The 18505-nt window shown below is 39.7% G+C and overlaps 1 long non-coding RNA gene across 1 annotated transcript in view; it reads left to right on the top strand.

Annotated features, from left to right (window-relative positions):
- LOC140724962 (uncharacterized) overlaps positions 1-14717 on the top strand; it is a 30163-nt gene extending 15446 nt beyond the window's left edge. The window contains exons 2-3 of the long non-coding RNA XR_012098227.1: positions 8749-8821; positions 14628-14717. This is a non-coding gene — a long non-coding RNA (uncharacterized lncRNA). The remainder of the gene's footprint in view (positions 1-8748; positions 8822-14627) is intronic.
- The last annotated feature ends 3788 nt before the right edge of the window (positions 14718-18505 follow it).

The following is an 18505-nucleotide window of genomic DNA, read 5'->3' as shown; positions in this document are numbered from 1 at the left end:
CATCACACTCTTGGTAAACTAAACTCACCAAAAGCACGGAGTCATGGTTGTTTCTCTCAGGCTCCTAGTTCCATTCTCCCTGAGCACTCATTCTCTGTCCAAAACTACTTCATTCGCTTCCAGCGTGATTAACTCATTTCAAAGTTTCTGTTCCAAACTTCTCTCTTCTCCTGGACACATTGGGATGAACTCTAGTAAACCATGAGCATCTCCCTGCACATAAAACCTCCATTAACTTCCTGAACTGCCCTTCTGGAACACACCACCCAATCAAATGGTAAAATCATTTTCCAAGAGTTGATGGAAAGAGAGTTCAAGTAATGAATGAGGCAGATGCGTCATCCTCAGGAAGGGCTAATAAGTAGAGAAGAGCCCTCGCATTCTCTGATGGTTTCCTGGAGGTACTCTGACTTCAAATGATGGTCAGAAGAGACAGGCTTCTGGTAATAAGAGCAAGAGCCACATTAACACAGAATGCAGGATGAACTCAGCAGGTCAGGCAGCATCTGAGGTGGGGAATTAATAGTCAATGTTTCGGACAGAGACCTTTCATCAGAACTGGACAGGAAGGGGTCAAAAGCCAGAATAAGAAGGCGGTAGGAGGAGATGGAGTACAAGCTGGCAGGTGATAGGTGAGACCAAGTGAGGGGGGAGGTGGGTGTGTGGTGGAGTGAGTAGATGGAAGGTGATAGATGGATGAGGTAATGGGCTGAAGAAGGAGAGAAGCGTGGGCCATGGGAAACAGAGAAGAAGGGGGGAGCACCAGAGGGAGGTGATGGGCAGGTGAGGAGAAGACAAGGGAAGCCAGAATGGGGAATGGAAAGAGAAAGAAGGGGGAGGGGGAAAATTACCAGAAGTTAGATAAATCGATATTAATGCCATCAGATTAGAGACTATCCAGACACAATGAGGTGTTTCTCCTCCAGCCTGAGAGGGGCTTCATCATAGCTGTGGAAGAGCCATTAGATTCTTTTAAGACTGTCTGGAGGGAGCTGACAGCAAAAAAAAGTAACATAAAGATAAATACTGTCATCCAATGTACAAAATCGAGTATCCTAGTGTGGTGAACTACATATACCTGTCTGGACTGCTCCTGTGGCTCCTCCCACAGACCCCTGTATAAAGGCGATTGAGGCCTGAGCCCGGCCTCATTCTCCAGGATGTAGTGTTGTTCATTCTTCCAGTCAATAAAAGCCGATACCTCGCTTCTTACGTCTCAGAGTGAGTTATTGATGGTGCATCACCTAGATAGAGAAGAACTCACTTCTACAAAAAAAAAGCAACTTTTCATAAACTTCTTTCATCAAAACCAGTCTGGAGATTCATAGTGTCATTCTGGCCACTACAGCTGCACCTATAATTAAAGGCACTGGATTTAAAGAACAAACTTCCACATCTCATCATTGCAATTCAAAAAGGAGTCGGCCTTGCTCACACACTCGTCGTGTTGCCTGTCCCTGTCCAGTGCTATCGTCCCACAGTGCAAGGAGCAGCCCTGAGATCTGAGCATGTGACCATGTCTTGGCATGCTGCACAGTGATGTAATTCCATCAGAGAGACATATGCCACACATTGAGTAAGTGTACAGATCTTCACACTTTTATCACAAGTTGGAATTGTCATTTAACTTGTTAGCTTCAGCAGACTCCCAGCTAAAACATGCACATTGCAGACAGTCTGACAAGTACTTCCAGGCAGTGCTACTCCATCAAAGCATATGGTTGGAAAACTTCATATAATACAAGTGAGAACACAGGAGAATTAAAGAATTGAGTGTGGAATGTGCAGGATGTGAAGAGCAAGCATTCCATTGATCATGGGAATACCAGGAAAGCTCAAATAACAAAAAAATAATCTGCTAGAGGAGGGAAAAGGAATTATAAAATTTTCGGTTTGAAATTACAGCAGGACTAAAGAATGGAGAAGCAAGATCAAAGATTAGTTTAAAGATTAGCTTTATTTGTCACATGTATATTGAAACATGGTGAAATGCGTCATTTACATCAACGATCAGCACAGTCTGAATATATACTGAGGCAAGAATCATCATGTTTCCAATGCTAACGTAGCATGCCCAGAACTTACTAACCCTAACCCATACGTTTTTGGAGTGTCGGGATGGGGACCAATACACAGTATAAAGTAGAGAATGGGCATGGTGTGACAGGGGCCAGTGGGTGATTGATAGATCAAGGAAGGGTGAAGAATGACAGGCAGATGGAGCCAGGTGAGGGGGAAGGGAAGGGTGAAGCTAGAGACAGCCAGGAGGGAGATAAGCAGGAACACTAAGGCTACATGTGCAGGAATCTGATAACCCATCAGACTCCTGAGCCAGTGTGGGGAACTTCATTCACACCTCAAACTCTGAACTGATTCCACAGACTCACTTTCAAAGACTCCATAACTCATGTTCTTAGTATTATTCTGTTTTTCTTTTAACTTGTGCAATTTTTCTCCTTTTGCACATTGGTTGTTTTTCATTCTTTGTTCTTACAGTTTTTCATAAATTCTGGCATATTTCTTTATTTTTCTGTAAAATGCCTACAAAAAATTGCATTTCAAAGTGGTATATGGTAATATAAATGGTAACAATAATAAATTTTACTTTGAAGTAAAGAAGGAAATGCAAGTTATTAGGGGTGTGGTAGGCAGATAGACCAGGACTGGGGACAGTGGAGGTATGGGGAATCCTGGTGGGTGAAGTACGTGGGTAGTAAATGGTTGGAACCAGGAGGGGGAGAGGTTGAAAGTAGGCAGGCTGGGGGGGTGAGGTTATGGGAAAAAGGACAAAGATGGAGTATTGTAGGTGGATCAGAAGGGAAAGGAGAAGGGGCTGGAACAAAAGGTAAGAGTTGCCTGAAGCTGGAAATTTCAATGTTCATACTATTGGGAGGTAGACCACCCAGGAAGAATGCAAAGTGTTGTTCCTTTTGTTTGTGTCAGGCATCACCCTGTCAATAGAGAAGGCAAGCACGGGCAGGTTGGGAGGGGAATGTCAAAGGAAGTTGAAATGACATGCACCCATTCAGAGAATAAATAGCCAACAATTAGTTAGATCTATTGAGCAGGTCACATCATGAGTTTGCCTATCACCAGTCTCCTGAAATAAACACTCCATGCCAAGTTCAATCACTGGAAGAGGTGTCCAGCTGGACATGGGAAGCCATTCAAGGCTATGATCAAAGGTCTGCTGAGAAAAACGGAGTGAGATAGATCCACTGCACGAAGGGTGTCGAAAGAGCAACCTTGCACTCAATGCCAGTAAGACCAAGGAAGTGATTATGGGCTTCAGCAAGGGGAAGTTGAGAAAATCAGAATCAAAATCAGGTTTATTATCACCTGCATCTGTCATGAAATTTGTTAACTTAGCAGCAGCAGTTCAATGCAATGCATAATATAGAAGAAAAATAAATAAAAATAAACAAGTAAAACTATTACAGTATATGTATGTTGAATAGATTAAAAATCATGCAAAAACAGAAATAATATATATTTAAAAAGGGAGGTAGTGTTCATGGGTTCAATGTTTATTTAGGAAATGGACAGCAGAGGGGAAGAAGCTGTTCCTGAATCGCTGAGTGTGTGCCTTCAGACTTATGTACCTCCTACCTGATGGTAACAGTGAGAAAACACACACCAGCCGTCATTGAGAGATCAGCAGGGCAAAGGTCCTTGCTGTCAACATCTCTGGGCCCAACATATTGATGTAATTGTAAAGAAGGCACAACAACAACAGGAGTCTGATGAGACTTGGTATGTCACCAAAGACTCTTACAAATCTCTACAGATGTATCATGGAGAACATTCCAACTGTTTGCATCGCCGTTTGGTATGAGGGGCCACGAGACAGTATCGGAAGTGGCAAACTCAGATAGCCCCATCATGGGCACTAACCTCCCCGGCTTCAAGGCCACTTAAAAAGGTGATGCCTCGTACATCATTATGGACCACCATCACCCTGAACGTAACCTCTTCTTGTTACCATCAAGGAGGAGGTACAGAAAGTTGATGACACACACTCAATGTTTTAGGAACAGCTTCTTTCCCACTGCCATCAGATTTCTGCATGGACAATGAACCCATGTACACTACCTCACTATTTTTTCTTGTTTTTTGCTCTTTTTGCATTACTTATTTAATTGTTTATATATATATTTCTTTTTGTAACGTAATTGTTTATTATGTATTGCAGTGTACTACCACAAAACAACAAATTTCACGACATGTGCCAGTGATATTAAACCTGATTCTCATTGTAATTGTGAGAAAAATACAACATCCCGCCAACTCTCGATATCCTTGACCCAGAACTCATCAAAGTGAAAGAGCAGACAGGATCATACTGAGAACCTTGGGTCTGTGCTTCAGAAACAGTCAGAGACCGGTGTAAAGGGATAAGAAACACATCACCTCACAAACTACTCGTCACCTGTCTAATCCGGCACTTCCTGTCACATTGGTAGAAAGGGTTAGGTTTTCACCATTTGCTTCAGAAGCTCAGAAGTAACAAGAACAAAACTGGAAACAAGTCATTATCTGTCCCAAGGAACTGCCGGTGAAGTAAAGAACAGAGTAAATGCTGAAAGGTCCTGAGGGACAAACACATGAACAAAATGATAACTCACACCTAAACATAAATGCAGAAGACGACTATATCAATCTGTGACTCTGATTGAAACCTTACGTCCGATACCAGGGATTAACAGAGCTTACACCTGCTGTCCCCAACTTTTGCACATGGGCACATTCCTTTTATTTAGACATACCCTCATTTTCAACTAAGTCAGTCAATTAGCCAACGCTATACAAATCAATAATATTCACTATTAGCTGCATTTCTTTCAATGTTTATAAAAGTTCATCCTTCCTTAGAGGCTCAAATTTTATCATAAACTGAGTTAATGGGTTAAAATGTCCCGGCTTTTCAATTTTCCCTTTTGTGAATGGCATTTTTGCGTTATCCCTCCCATCTGCTTAAGTACTTGAAAAATTGGTGGTAGCCTCTTGTGCTGAGTTTATTTGGAACTAATGCAACCCAATGTTCTAATCCAGTGTTTCCCAACCTTTTTTTAGGCCAATGCCCCCCAAAGCACTTTCATACTTGCAAGTTCTCACCCTGCAGTTTCATATTAAGAAAGTTAATTTTGTCATACAGATCAGTTAGATATGCCACATCTTCACACAGAAGTTCAATCTTGTTTCCCAATCTCTTGCTGACTTTGAGCAAAAATTCAACTACAGTGTCAAAAAGGTCAAAGAAATGTGCCGCAATTCAAGGGGAACGGTTGGGCACCCTGGCTGCTAATTTATGCATTTCCAGTAATGTCTGTTTGGTTGATAAGGTCGGATGAGATTGCCGAGTTTCAGACACGTTGTGACGACGAGTGCTCCCCGCCTGCAAAGCGATGGTTCTTCCTGCGTTCCAGTGCCTCATCCTTTTTTCTTGAAACTGCTTGCTCTACCAGTGGTCGGTCAGATCTCGTGCCTCCCCCAAAATCTTGACCATCCCCCCAACAACTTCTATTTCCCCTAACGCCACCTTAAGACACATAACAACCCCCATTGGGAATTACTGTTCTAATCACTTGAGTATTATATGGTATGTTTAACTCCTTCCGTACCGGATGCAGCAATTCAGATCAATGGGTTTACTATACACCGTCAGGAGAGATCTATAGAGTCTCTCAAAAGCAGAGTTGGAGGAGGATGCCTCATGATCAACTCTTCTTGGTGCACAAATATATCAGTGCTGTCCCAATTCTGCTCGCCAGACCAGGAATATCTAGTAGTTAAGTGCCATCCTTTTTACCTACCACGGGAGTTCTCTGGGGTCATTTTGGTAGCAGTTTACATTCCACCTCAGGCTAATGTCAATCAGGCTTTAGATGATCCAAGCGTTGGGATCAACATGCACGAAACTGCACACTCTAACCCCTTCACCGTTGTTTTGGGAGATTTTAACCGGGCCAGTCTGAAAAAGAATCACTAAGCAATTACTATCAACAGATCACTTCCAATACCAGAGTAAACAACACACTGGACCATTGCTACATCACCATCAAGAATGCCAACCGTGCTATTCCACACCCTCACTTTGGGAAGTCTGATCACCTGGCTGTACTTCTACTCCCTGAGTACAGGCAGAGACTGAAGGATGCAGCACCAGCAGTGAGGACCAAGAAGGTTTGGACAAGGGAAGCACAGGAGCGCCTACAGGACTGCTTTGAATCGGCGGACTGGACTGTATTCAGGGATTCATCGTCGAACCTGGATGAGCATGCTGCTGTTGTTACCGACTTCATTGAAACCCGTGTGGATAAGTATGTGTCCACAAAGATTTACTGCACATTCCCAAACCAAAAGCCGTGGATGAACCAGGAGGAACATTGCGTGCTGAAGGCCAGATCTGCGGCATTCAAATCTGGTGATCCAGGCCTGGAGCAGGAAACCAGGTATGATTTGCAGAGGCCTATTTCAAGGGCAAAGAGACAATTTCAAATGAGCTTGGAGGTGATATCAGATGTTTGACAGCCCTGGCAGGGCTTGCAAGACATTACATCCTACAAAGCGAAACCCAATAGCATGAATGGCAGCGATGCTTCACTACCAGAACTCAACACCTGCTATGCCCGCTTTGAAAGGGAGAACACAACTACAGCTGTGAAGATCCCTGCTGCACCTGATGACCCTGTGATCTCTGTCTCAGAGGCCGATGTTAGGCTGTCTTTAAAGAGGGTGAACCCTCACAAAGCAGAAGGTCCCGAAGGTGTATCTGGTAAGGCTCTGCAAACCTGTGCCAACCAGCTGGCAGGTGTATTCAAGGACATTTTCAACCTCTCACTGCTATGGGTGGAAGTTCCTACTTGCTTCAAGAAGGCAACAATTATACCAGTGCTTAAGAAGAATAACGTGAGCTGCCTTAATGACTGTCGCCTGGTAGCACTCACATCTACAGTGATGAAATGTTTTGAGAAGTTGGTCATGACTAGACTGAACTCCTGCCTCAGCAAGGACCTGGACCCATTGCAATTTGCTTATCGCCACAATAGGTCAATGGCAGATGCAAACTCAATGGCTCTTCACACGGCTTTAGACCACCTGGACAACACAAACACCTATGTCAGGGTGCTGTTCATCGACTGTAGCTCAGCATTTAATACCATCATTCCCACAATCCTAATTGAGAAGTTGCAGAAGCTGGGCCTCTGTACCTCCCTCTGTAATTGGATCCTCGACTTCCTAACCGGAAGACCATAGTCTGTGTGGATTGATGATAACATCTCCTCCTCACTGACGATCAACACTGGTGCACCTCTAGGGAATGTGTTTATCCCATATACTCTCTATATACACATGACTGTGTGGTTGGCATAGCTCAAACACCATCTATAAATTTGCTGATGATACAACCATTGGTGGTAGAATCTCAGGTGGAGATGAGAGGGCATACAGGAGTGAGATATGCCAACTAGTGGAGTTGTGCCGCAGCAGCAACCTGGCACTCAACACCAGTAAGACGAAAGAGCTGATTGTGGACTTCCGGAAGGGTAAGACAAAGGAACACATACCAATCCTCATAGAGGGATCAGAAGTGGAGAGAGTGAGCAGTTTCCAGTTCCTGGGCATCAAGATCTCTGAGGATCTAACCTGGTCCCAACATATCGATGTAGTTATAAAGAAGGCAAGACAGCGACTATACTTTATTAGGAGTTTGAAGAGATTTGGCATGTCAACAAATACACTCAAAAACTTCTATAGATGTACCATGGAGAGCATTCTGACAGGCTGCATCACTGTCTGGTATGGGGGGTGGGGGGGTGGAGGCTACTGCACAGGACCAAAAGAAGCTGCAGAGGGGTGTAAATCTAGTCAGCTCCATCTTGGGCACTAGCCTACAAAGTACCCAGGACATCTTCAAGGAGCGGTGTCCCAGAAAGGCAGCGTCCATTATTAAGGATCTCCAGCACCCAGGGAAGGCCCTTTTCTCACTGTTACCATCAGGTAGGAGGTACAGAAGCCTGAAGGCATACACACAGCAATTCAGGAAAAGCTTCTTCCCCTCTGCCATCCGATTCCTAAATGGACATTGAACCCTTGGACACTACCTCACTTTTTTTTATATATAGTATTTCTGTTTTTTTGCACAATTTTTAATCTATTCGATAATGTATAGTGTATAAAGTCTACTGAATAAGGTTTATTTATTTATTATTATTATTTTCTTCTTCTATATTAGTAAGTTAACAAATTTCACATTACATGCCGGTGATACTGAACCTGATTCTGATTCTGGTTTCCAACATGAATTGAATAATACTTGATATAAATAATGTCACCACAGGAGTTATTTTCCAACATAAAACATAAATCAAGGAAATATAAAACTTCAGAGAACAACTATGTTCTTTATTCTTTTAAAATGATATTCAGTGTTCAATAATAGGCTCGAAATCTCAGCCCACAACTTAACTACTTCAAGATGCCATGCTGGCAATGGAAGTGTAAGTGAAGGAAAAATTGGGATAATTTCTATCCAGAGGTATAATTTATTACATTCTGGAATAGGTGCAATAAAATGCTACATGCAGAGTTATGGGTACTTTCAAGGTAAACTTGAATATTAACCAACACACCAAATGTTTCATTTATTACATTACCTATTTTTAGTTTTACAGAAAGATGCATATTGTTGAGTGCAGAACCATGCATTAAAAGAATAAAGAAAATATTATTCACTTTTATTTGTAGATTGATTTCCATAAGATTTATGTATGATATTGGAAAGATGTCTCAGAAAGAATGCTCCAGTTACGTTGCTAAGGTATTGTATTTACTGAAACAAAGACATCATGTTTACAGTGCTCATCTAACAGAAACCATGCAGAGGCAATTACAAATGAGGGAAACCATAAATTACTCTGAAGTATGTACGTGTATTGCCTGACACTGTCAACTTTAACATATTGTTTTCCATATGGGTAGATAGATTAAAATGTATGCTAATTGGAGCCCTATTCTATTGAAAGCTGATGACTTGATTTTGAGTAGGCCTTGAACAACTAAAGCCTTTTTATGGGATCCGCTTCAGAGATCCCTTAAAAAGGTATTCAAAGGTACAAGGGGTCTTTCAAGGGGTCAGAATCGGAAAATTCCAACAGGCTCTGCCTGCCTCCTGAAATCCACCTCCATGCAAATGTTTGTGGAGGAACCTGCCCCTTCTTGTCAGAAACTGCTCGTGCAAACTTCTCCCCTTTGACCAGCTTCGACCTTCAGTGTGCTTGAGTGGGAAGCCGCTCGATATAACTCAATCATTGAATACATCCTGCACTAACGTCATCTTCTGCTCATCCTAAACCCAGTCAGCATTAAAAACCATCGCAGTCTACTGCTTTTAATTCAAAGTTTCTATAAATTGATTAATCTGAAGATAAATATTCTTATAAAAATATTGTAAGCATAATTTTCATTGCTTTATTCATACTATTAAGTTGATACCACCCCATAAGCAACATAGTTCAGGGCAGCTAGGGATGGAAAAGAAATCCTACTTAGCCAGGAATTCCCAAATGAATTAAAACAAAGGTATCTCAGAGTGAAACATGAGAAAGGAAGCATTTTCAAATTTTTAATTCTGATCATTCAACTACAAATTATTGTGTGTTTTGGTCAAGATAGTAGAACCTACATGGTGTTTGTTTTTTAATGTCATCAAATTTCTTAATCCACAAAGACAACCAACATCAGAAGCAAAACATGAGAAATTATAGAATTATAAATTATTTTCCTAATATTTTAATTGCTAAATTCACAAACATTATATTTGGCATGAAGAATTACCCAATGTCAAAGCGACTGGCCTGTCCTTACCATTGATAACACTGACATTTAGCAGGAATTATTGCTTTATCTACCTTGAAAATGCACACACTGATCAAAGCGACATAGACAAATTAGCAAAAAGCAGGTCGCTTATCTGAAAAACTGCTGCTCTTATCCAGCTCATTCAAACAGATTCCAGTGGGAAAGTTTCCATTCTAGCAGATTAGCTTTAGATTTGCAAAGATATTCCAGGCAAATGGGGGATTTCTCACATTCTTTCATTGACTGTCAAAGGATATCAGGGAAACAGCATGCTCTCTGGAATGAGCTGATTAGATTTTCAAGATTGGTCAATGAAAAGTAAACTCACAGCAATTAAATAAAATCCAAAACTATTGGTAGCTGTGATTTCTAAGGGACAGTTTTAAGCTGGAAAATAGACAACCAACAGTTTATTAGAAATAGATATTGTGCATCTACAGTATTTGTCCAGTTAAATCATAGGCTCCCATCACCTCCATCCAGTAAGGTGGTTTGGAAGAGTAAGGAAAAGTCCTACACCAGTTATCAAACTTCAAAGTATATTTATTACCAAAGTACGTATACATCACCATATACAAGCCTGAGATTCACTTTGTTGCATGTATTCACAGTAAACACAATAGAATCCATGCAAACCCTACACAAGACAGACAAACAACCAATGTGCAAAAAACAACGAACAGTGAAAATACAAAAATAAAAATAATAATAATAAATAAGTAAGAAATAAATACTGAGTACATAAGATGAAGAGTCCTTGAAAGTGGCAGTGTGGGTCCTGAGGCTCTTGTACTTTCTTCCTGATAACGGCAACAAGAAGCAAGCATGGCCTGGATTTGGGGGGGGCGGGGGGTTGTCCTTGATGATAGGTGCTGCTTTCCTGTGACAGCCCTCAGTGTAGATGTACTCCATGGTGGGAAGGGCTTTATCCTTGATGAGCTGGGCCATATCAACAAGTTTTTGTAGGATTTTCCTTTCAAGGGCATTGGTGTTTCCATACCAGGCTGCAACCAATCAATATACTCTTCACCACGTATCTACAGAAGTTTGTCAAAGTTTTAGATGTCATGCCGAATCTTCGCAAACTTCTATCGAAGTGCTGTACTTTTGCTGTAATGGCACTTACGTGCTGGACCCCAGACAGATCCTCTGAAATGATAGCACTAAAGAATTTAAAGTTCCCCAATGAGCACCTCCAGTTTCTTCCCCCTGAAGTCAATAATCAGTTTTAGATGACAAACCAAATCGATACAAGTTTCTCAGAAAGTAGAGGCACTGTCATGCCTTCTTTGTAATGGTGTTTATGTGCTGGATCCAGGACAAGTCCTCTGAAATGATAACACCAAGGCATTTAAAGTTGCTGAGCCTCTCCAGAAATATGACTATGCTTTGCTTTACATAACTTCTAATTATGGGTCTCTGTATGTAATTTTCACCCAGAAGGGATTATGGAGTCACAAAGAAAGATATTTGCTGTCAAGTGCAACTATTTCAGCATTCCCTGTTATACAGGGTGCAGTGTGAAAGAAGGATCTAACGTTAGGAAAAGCTGTTTTGGTCCAACAGAACACCTTTTTGTTGAGGCTCACTATGAGTCCAGCATCATGAGTTTTATTTTCATTTCAACTACCTAGACCAGCGGTGTATGCTGCTGACTCAATTTTCATGAAATGAGAGAAAAAAGTATGATGTCTCACTCAGACACAACTGTCTAGGCGATCAAGATTTTTTTTAAAAACCAAAGGAAGGAGTTGGGTTCTGTCTGCACAGCTCACTGCATGTGAAATTAAAATAAATTACCAACAGGTGACTCTCTTCTGTAAAAGCAAGTTAGTGTAATTGCTACAAACAATCTGCTGGAAGAACTCTGCACAGCATCTGTGGAGAGAAAGGAACTGTCAATCTGCCTACGTTGTGGGACTGTGCTCCAGATTCCAACACCCGCCATCTTCTTTCTCTATGAAATGCCATAGAGCACCCAAATTATGACAGGGCTCCATTTCTAAGAAATATTCATTACCCAGACATAAGATGGCAGCAAGGGGAGGGGTTACAGTATGTACAGGTGATCCATGTCAGTGTTTGTGACCGAGAGAGCAGCTGTAATCTGAAATAAGTCATAATACTCTGGTCATGATGCACCTGTAGAGAAAGAAACAGGGTTAATGCTTCGAGTCTATAACCATTCTTCAGAAATGCTATGATCTGCTCTGGCTCAACTCCAAAGCCACACTGATGCAGGCAACTCTTAATTGTACTCAGATTACCAAACAAGCCACTCAGTTCAAAGGTGATAGGAATGTACAAACAATGCCAACTTTGCCACCATTGCTCACTCAACATAAAGGACTAAAAAAATACCCAGAGACTGTGAAAAAGTAAGTGCTCTCTTCCAAAGCTCAATGTGTTCCTTAACCCCTCTCCATTCTTGCACCAGATTGAAACCACACAAAACAATGCTCATTTGATAAGCCTTCAGATATAAAACAAAAGAGCATGTATACTCATAGTCACAGGAAGGTACTGCACAGAAACCAATTCATCGAGTCTGCATCGACCATTAGGCTCCCATTTTTACACTAATCCCACACAACCCAATTTAGTTCTCCCCAACTCCCCCAGATTCTGCCATTCATTTACACACTAGTGGCCAATTAACCAATCAACCTGCTCACTTTCAGGATGTGAGAGAAAACTAACCCAGCCAGAGGGAAAGCATGTGGCCCCAGGGAGAAAATGCGAACTACACACAGATAGATAGCACCAGAGCAGACGATTAAGCCTAGGAAGCTGAAGTTGTGAGGCAGCTTCTCTACCAGTTGTACAAATATGCCACCTTCTAAAAAAGTTTAAAAAAAATAACAGTCTACCCAAACAACTTTAATGGTTAGTTGGGAGAAGACCTCAGGAATCTTGAAGAAATGTCCCTAAAAAGAATACAACAAAAAGAAAACAGAAATTTGAGACATTATTTTACAAAAGATACATTTGGAAAACAGATGGGCCCTAACAAGTCGTTTCACACCAAGTACAAAATAGGAAATTTAAAAACAGTGATATTTCAGAAAAAAAAGGTGTTCTAAATTTGATCAAAGGAAGATCTCCCATTCAGCTCAAAATATACTGCTGAATGCTTGCTGAGAGAAATCGAGATGTTAGTAGGTGTCCAGTGCTGAGATAGTGGGGACAGGGATTCAGACATAGCTGATTTCTTACAGATAAGTGCTCAGTACCTGTTCCATGTCACACTGCTCAGACACTTTAACCTGGTCTGATTTTTATCACATATTTATTAAAAAGCCTATGTCTGATGTCTGAGCTTTTGATATTCTCTGCATGCACAATGTCACAGATGTTATCCACTTTAACCAGCACACAAAATCAACCAAGTAACAGTTATGAAGTCATAACATCATAAATCAATGAGTAAAGCAAAAAATATGTCTATGCAGTTATTTGTTCCAGACCATTGAAGTCTGTTAACCCTCCACATTGGGATATTGCTTAACTATCATTTGCAGCATTTCTAAACCTACCTGAATCTTTTCACTTTTCTTTTGATCATAGTGTTGCAAAATGTTTATTAATCCATGAGAAACCAAAATGGTGTGAAAAAGGATTTCACCTTTCAGGATTCTTTACATGTCATGACTTGATAGAAAATTATACCGAACAATAAGTTTTTTCAAAAGTGTCGCTTCCTCAGATTTTGTTTTTGGTTATGATAAGCTGCTTGAAGCGGAGCACAAATATGATTTCAGATTACTTGTATCACGTAGGAATTTGGAGAAACAAGAAATTAAACTTTTATTGAATGTAATGCATTTAATTGCCTAATGGTGCTGAAGCTTTGCAATAGTTCAACTAAGTTAAAAGTGTTTTGTTGATGACTTTTGTTTATACTCAATGTCTGAGGCTTCTCGCTAAGTGTTCAACAATAATCAGCCAACATTGACGGATTCCAGTTGCCCTGATACTGTTTCTCCATGACCGCAATGTCCTGGAGAAACCCTTCACCATGCTCGCACTAACCGCGCCAGGATTTGCAGGGAAGACTTCTAAATGGGAATGCAGAGAATGAATTTTTAGCAACATGTTGCACGTCATGATTTGTATGCTTGAAGCATGTTGTCAACCATCTACATGTATCATTTGCTCTATCATTGCAAAATTTTCAACATCCTTGAATGCCTTCCAGACAATTTTCTCAGATCCCATGAGAAGTTCTTTAAATTGCTTGTCATTGACGACCTGTTTGATTAGTGGACCAACAAAAAAATAAAATACCTTCCTTAATCTTGGCATCAGTTATCCTGACTTGAATGATGAATTAAGTAACAAGTATAGGTGATTTTTTTTAAAAATGGTGCACGATAAAGATATTTCAAGGTGATCTTCATGATCAGAAGCCCAAAATCCATAAGATACACCCAAAAGTATTCAGGAAGCAAAATCTTTGTTGTCCAGTGTTATCTGAATTGTACATTGACTATTTTCGGTCTCAGGACAAAAACACAACCAAATACACAAAAAAACAAGGTTTTGTGATATACAAAAGAATATTAGGAATAGCATCCCTCACCTTGTATGCCAAGTAGGATTTATTAATCTTTCTTTGTCATTCACTCATCACTCATTAAAGAGTCATTCCTGCAGCCTCCAGTAAAAGAACCTGGTGAATTGGCAAGCACTTCATCCAGATGCATGCAATCATGTACGGTCTCACATATAAATAATCTCACTTACCTTTCTCATATCTGCCACAGCTCCATCTCCCGAGATCTAGAGGCCATTTTCAATTCTGAGAGTCAGATGCTACTTAAGAGGAATGCTTGTGGTTAACACCTATCCAGGTAGGAGAGATAAAGTAAGAATTTTAGGTTCATTTAATCTTGTCATGGCATATAACTAGTTAAAAGGTGTCTTCTTATTTTACCTTCCATGGTTAATCACTTGCTAGTTTTCTTGAGGTTTAGTGATGACATTTCAATTTACTTTGATGATTTGGTTTTTATTTTGTATGTCACCATATTCTAATTGACATTAATATTAACACTATCAATTCTTGGTGCCGTGATAAGTATCTCCAAAATTTTCTAAGTTCATCAAAACTCTCCAGTGACTGCACGTATCAATTTTCTGTTGGTTGCAGCCATGTATCTGTTTTCTGTCTGTGTTGTAGTTTGTGGCACCTTTATTTTGGTCATCTGTCTTGTGAGTTGGGGTGTGGTATTAGCAAAATGAGTATAGTTACATAGTAGAGGCAGTCGGGGAATGAAGTATTTGTTTACCATTAATTGGAACGTTATTGGACCACTTAAATACACTAACTTTGCCAATTTAGTTTGACTGCTAATTACACTTAGTATCCCTTAGTTATATTGCTAATTAGAAAGTTTAGTTATGCTGATTTGAACGCTAAGATTGCTATATCGCTAATTTAGTTTTGATAGCTTTTTTACTGATACACATCTTTGTTGGTTTCATAATAAAGGATCAAGTGTAATTTTTCGATTTGGAAATTTGTTATTTAGTGTCAAGTATCCTGGGTTATTCTCTCAGTGATTGTTGGTTTGTTTCCAAGTAACCGCTGGAAGAGGTTTACAAGGATGCTGCCAGGTCTGGAAAGGTTATGAAGGCAATTTAGATGAATTAGAATTGTTCTCTTTGGATTAAAGTGGGCTGAAGGGAGACTTAAATAAAGGTTCAATTAGAAGATAAAGCCACAGAGAGCACCTATTTCCTATAGAAAAAAGTCAAAAACCAAACAGTAAAGATATACAGTGACCATTATGATGAGAGGAGAGAGAAAGAAAACTTATTTCCACCCAAAGGGTGGTAGGAGACTGCAAAACACTACCAGAAAGAGACTCAGAGGCAGAGACTTTGTCATTAGACTGGTAGCTTTTTTAACTGATAGGAACAAAATGGGGCCATTCCCTCCATAGCTTACATTTCCTACAATTACATTTTAGGTAACACAATACAACTGTTATTAAGACGTTATTGAGACTGTTCTCTGACTCTCCATAGCATGAATGCATAATCCTCCATACATTTTGCCTATCACAGTTGCTGGTAGTCTAAGTGACTCAAACATCTTGCTTGAAATTCTACATTTGTAATACAGGGACTATCACCATGACAATTGAATGTAGGAATCAGCACAGGATGCAGCTAAAATTGGAGAGCACAACCAAGGAAGCTATTTCTGTCCACTCTATCTATACCTCTCATCATCTTATATGCCTCCATGAAGTGGAGAAGAACGAGATTTTGTTTTGAAATCCTTCATCAGAACCGCACATAAATTTTAAGCCGCAAAGGTGGGGAAGTAGAACAATAGTAATACAGACCAAAGTTGTCACAGCAACATTAAGTATAAAAATTATCAATTGTAAAAAATTATACAGTGAAAAATTGAAACTAAGGTTCATCCACATCTTTAGAAGAAAAAAAAGTGCTGTTCATTGAGCTTACACCAGAGCACTCTTTCTAGGCAAATGGAATCAGTCTACAAATCTGCATTCAGCAACCTCAAAGCATATTATGAAGGTCATAGGCCAAACACAGTTAGCACCTTCATCAATATGAATAATTGGATCAAAGGACCTATTTCCATGTTGTGTAATTAAAATGTTACAACATTTGAGGCTTAATATCTAGTTTTATACTTTCAGATAAACCCTCATGGCAGAATCTTCATTTCAATTTTTTTCTAGCATTTTGTTTCTTCTATTGGTTTTAAAGAAGTTATCACAACAGCTGTAGTCTGCCCTCTATCAGACATCCCCTATTTCTCCCTCTACCCCTCTGTATAACATAAAACACATGCACCCATTTGCTTTTCCATTTCTGAAGGTTCAGCAAGAATGGTAACTGTTTCTCATTTGCTAATGTTGCCTGAGCAGCTGAAGACTTCCAACATTTTGGTTGTTTTGCATTTCCAGCATCTGCAGTTTACTGCTCCAAGGTTTTACTAACCTTAAGCAGAAGCCAAAAATTTCTAACTATTGAGCTCATATTTGACTGTGGGCATCACTGGCAATTTTCCTTCTGCAGATTCACTCTGGTTGCTGGGTTACTTCAGAGACAGTTGTTCCAAACTTTGTGTGTGATATGTTGAAAGCTCCAGTAAAGTTGCATGTTTCCTTCTCTTAAGTCTCAAACAGTTGGAGACAAAACAACAGCTATCATTTTTTACTAGTTACAGACTCTTTTTAAAAATATTCATGGCAGACTTTAAACTCACATTTAAACTCACATCAACAGACACAAAATGCTGGTGGAACACAGCAGGTCAGGCAGCATCTATAAGGAGAAGCGCTGTCAACGTTTCGGGCTGAGACCCTTCGTCGGGACTGTAAGCTCACATCACAAGCTTTTTAAAAAAGAAACAATAACTATTGGCTCCCTTCAATCACTAAATTACTTTACTTCTAAAGTGCATTTTGTGACAGTCGGCTCCATTGTGTTCCCTGTTAGTTATGACCAAGTCACCATTAATTAGATCAGTGAAGTCAGTTTGTGACATGGAGATGAAAATATTCCGGTTCCACGAAACACCTTACAATCAGATCCTGTATGTCGAGAGAGGCTGATGCTTCTCTGAATTTATGTGTGTAGTCTAACACAGATAAACTTAACAGCTAATACAGTAGTTTACATTTGCCCCAAGAAAAAGAAAAATATTGATGTGTCACTGACGCAGTCACTTGTCACTAAGTAAATCAATTCTCTTGCACTGACACTAGCATTTTTGGTAAACTGACATAGGTTATGTTATCCCTCCTGATGTATTTAAAGATCCTTTATAAAATTATGCAGGACAATTTCTTTTCATTAGTGATGAATGTTATGATTGGAGACCTGTAAAAACAAGATAAATAGGAACAACACCAAGCCTTTCAAAGGCTAAAAATAATACGTCTGAAAAGATGTATCATAGGGTATATTAAAGAAACATATGAAACGTATCCTATAATGTTCTTCACTGGAGAGATTTCGATTACAAGGAGAGCTTTCAGCAATAGAAATTACGTGACAGCAGCTGCTAAATCCAAACAGTGCCAGAAAACCAATTTACGTCAGAACCAAAAGAAACCCCGGGGGTTTTAGACTAGCTGTTGATGTAATCAAATATCACTTGCCATGATTTAGGTATATTTTGACAAAAATATTTGATCTGATAAAAATATTTTTTACAAAATCTGATCATTTTAGTTATTCTATCTGTTCATTGATCTGGACATTATGCTTTATAACTTCATAAGTATTAAATATTGACCAGAGAAGGCATTACATAGAGGCAAATGTGAAGTCACAACATTTTTATTCAATGTCAAACTGTTATAAAGAGAACACTTGTCTTTTCAAATTAAATGCAAAAGAGCTTGTAATTTGAAATGACAAGTGTTAACATTATGGAAGGATAAATACTATAAGAGATATTTGCCAAGTGTAAAAACATCTTGAGTGTAACAGAAAAAAACACATTAAACCAAATTGAAAATAATTTTCATTTGAAATCCATGAATACTTCATCTGATGATGAAATGACACCTTTATGTGACACAGCTTGTCAATGGTCTTCTGAAAATCTAAGTAAAGAACATTCAGCCAATAATATAAAAGAAGATACCAG

Source organism: Hemitrygon akajei, chromosome 3 (assembly GCF_048418815.1).
Source record: "Hemitrygon akajei chromosome 3, sHemAka1.3, whole genome shotgun sequence".
Classification (NCBI taxonomy): Eukaryota; Metazoa; Chordata; class Chondrichthyes; order Myliobatiformes; family Dasyatidae; genus Hemitrygon; species Hemitrygon akajei.
This window is presented reverse-complemented; position numbering and strand designations above follow the sequence as displayed.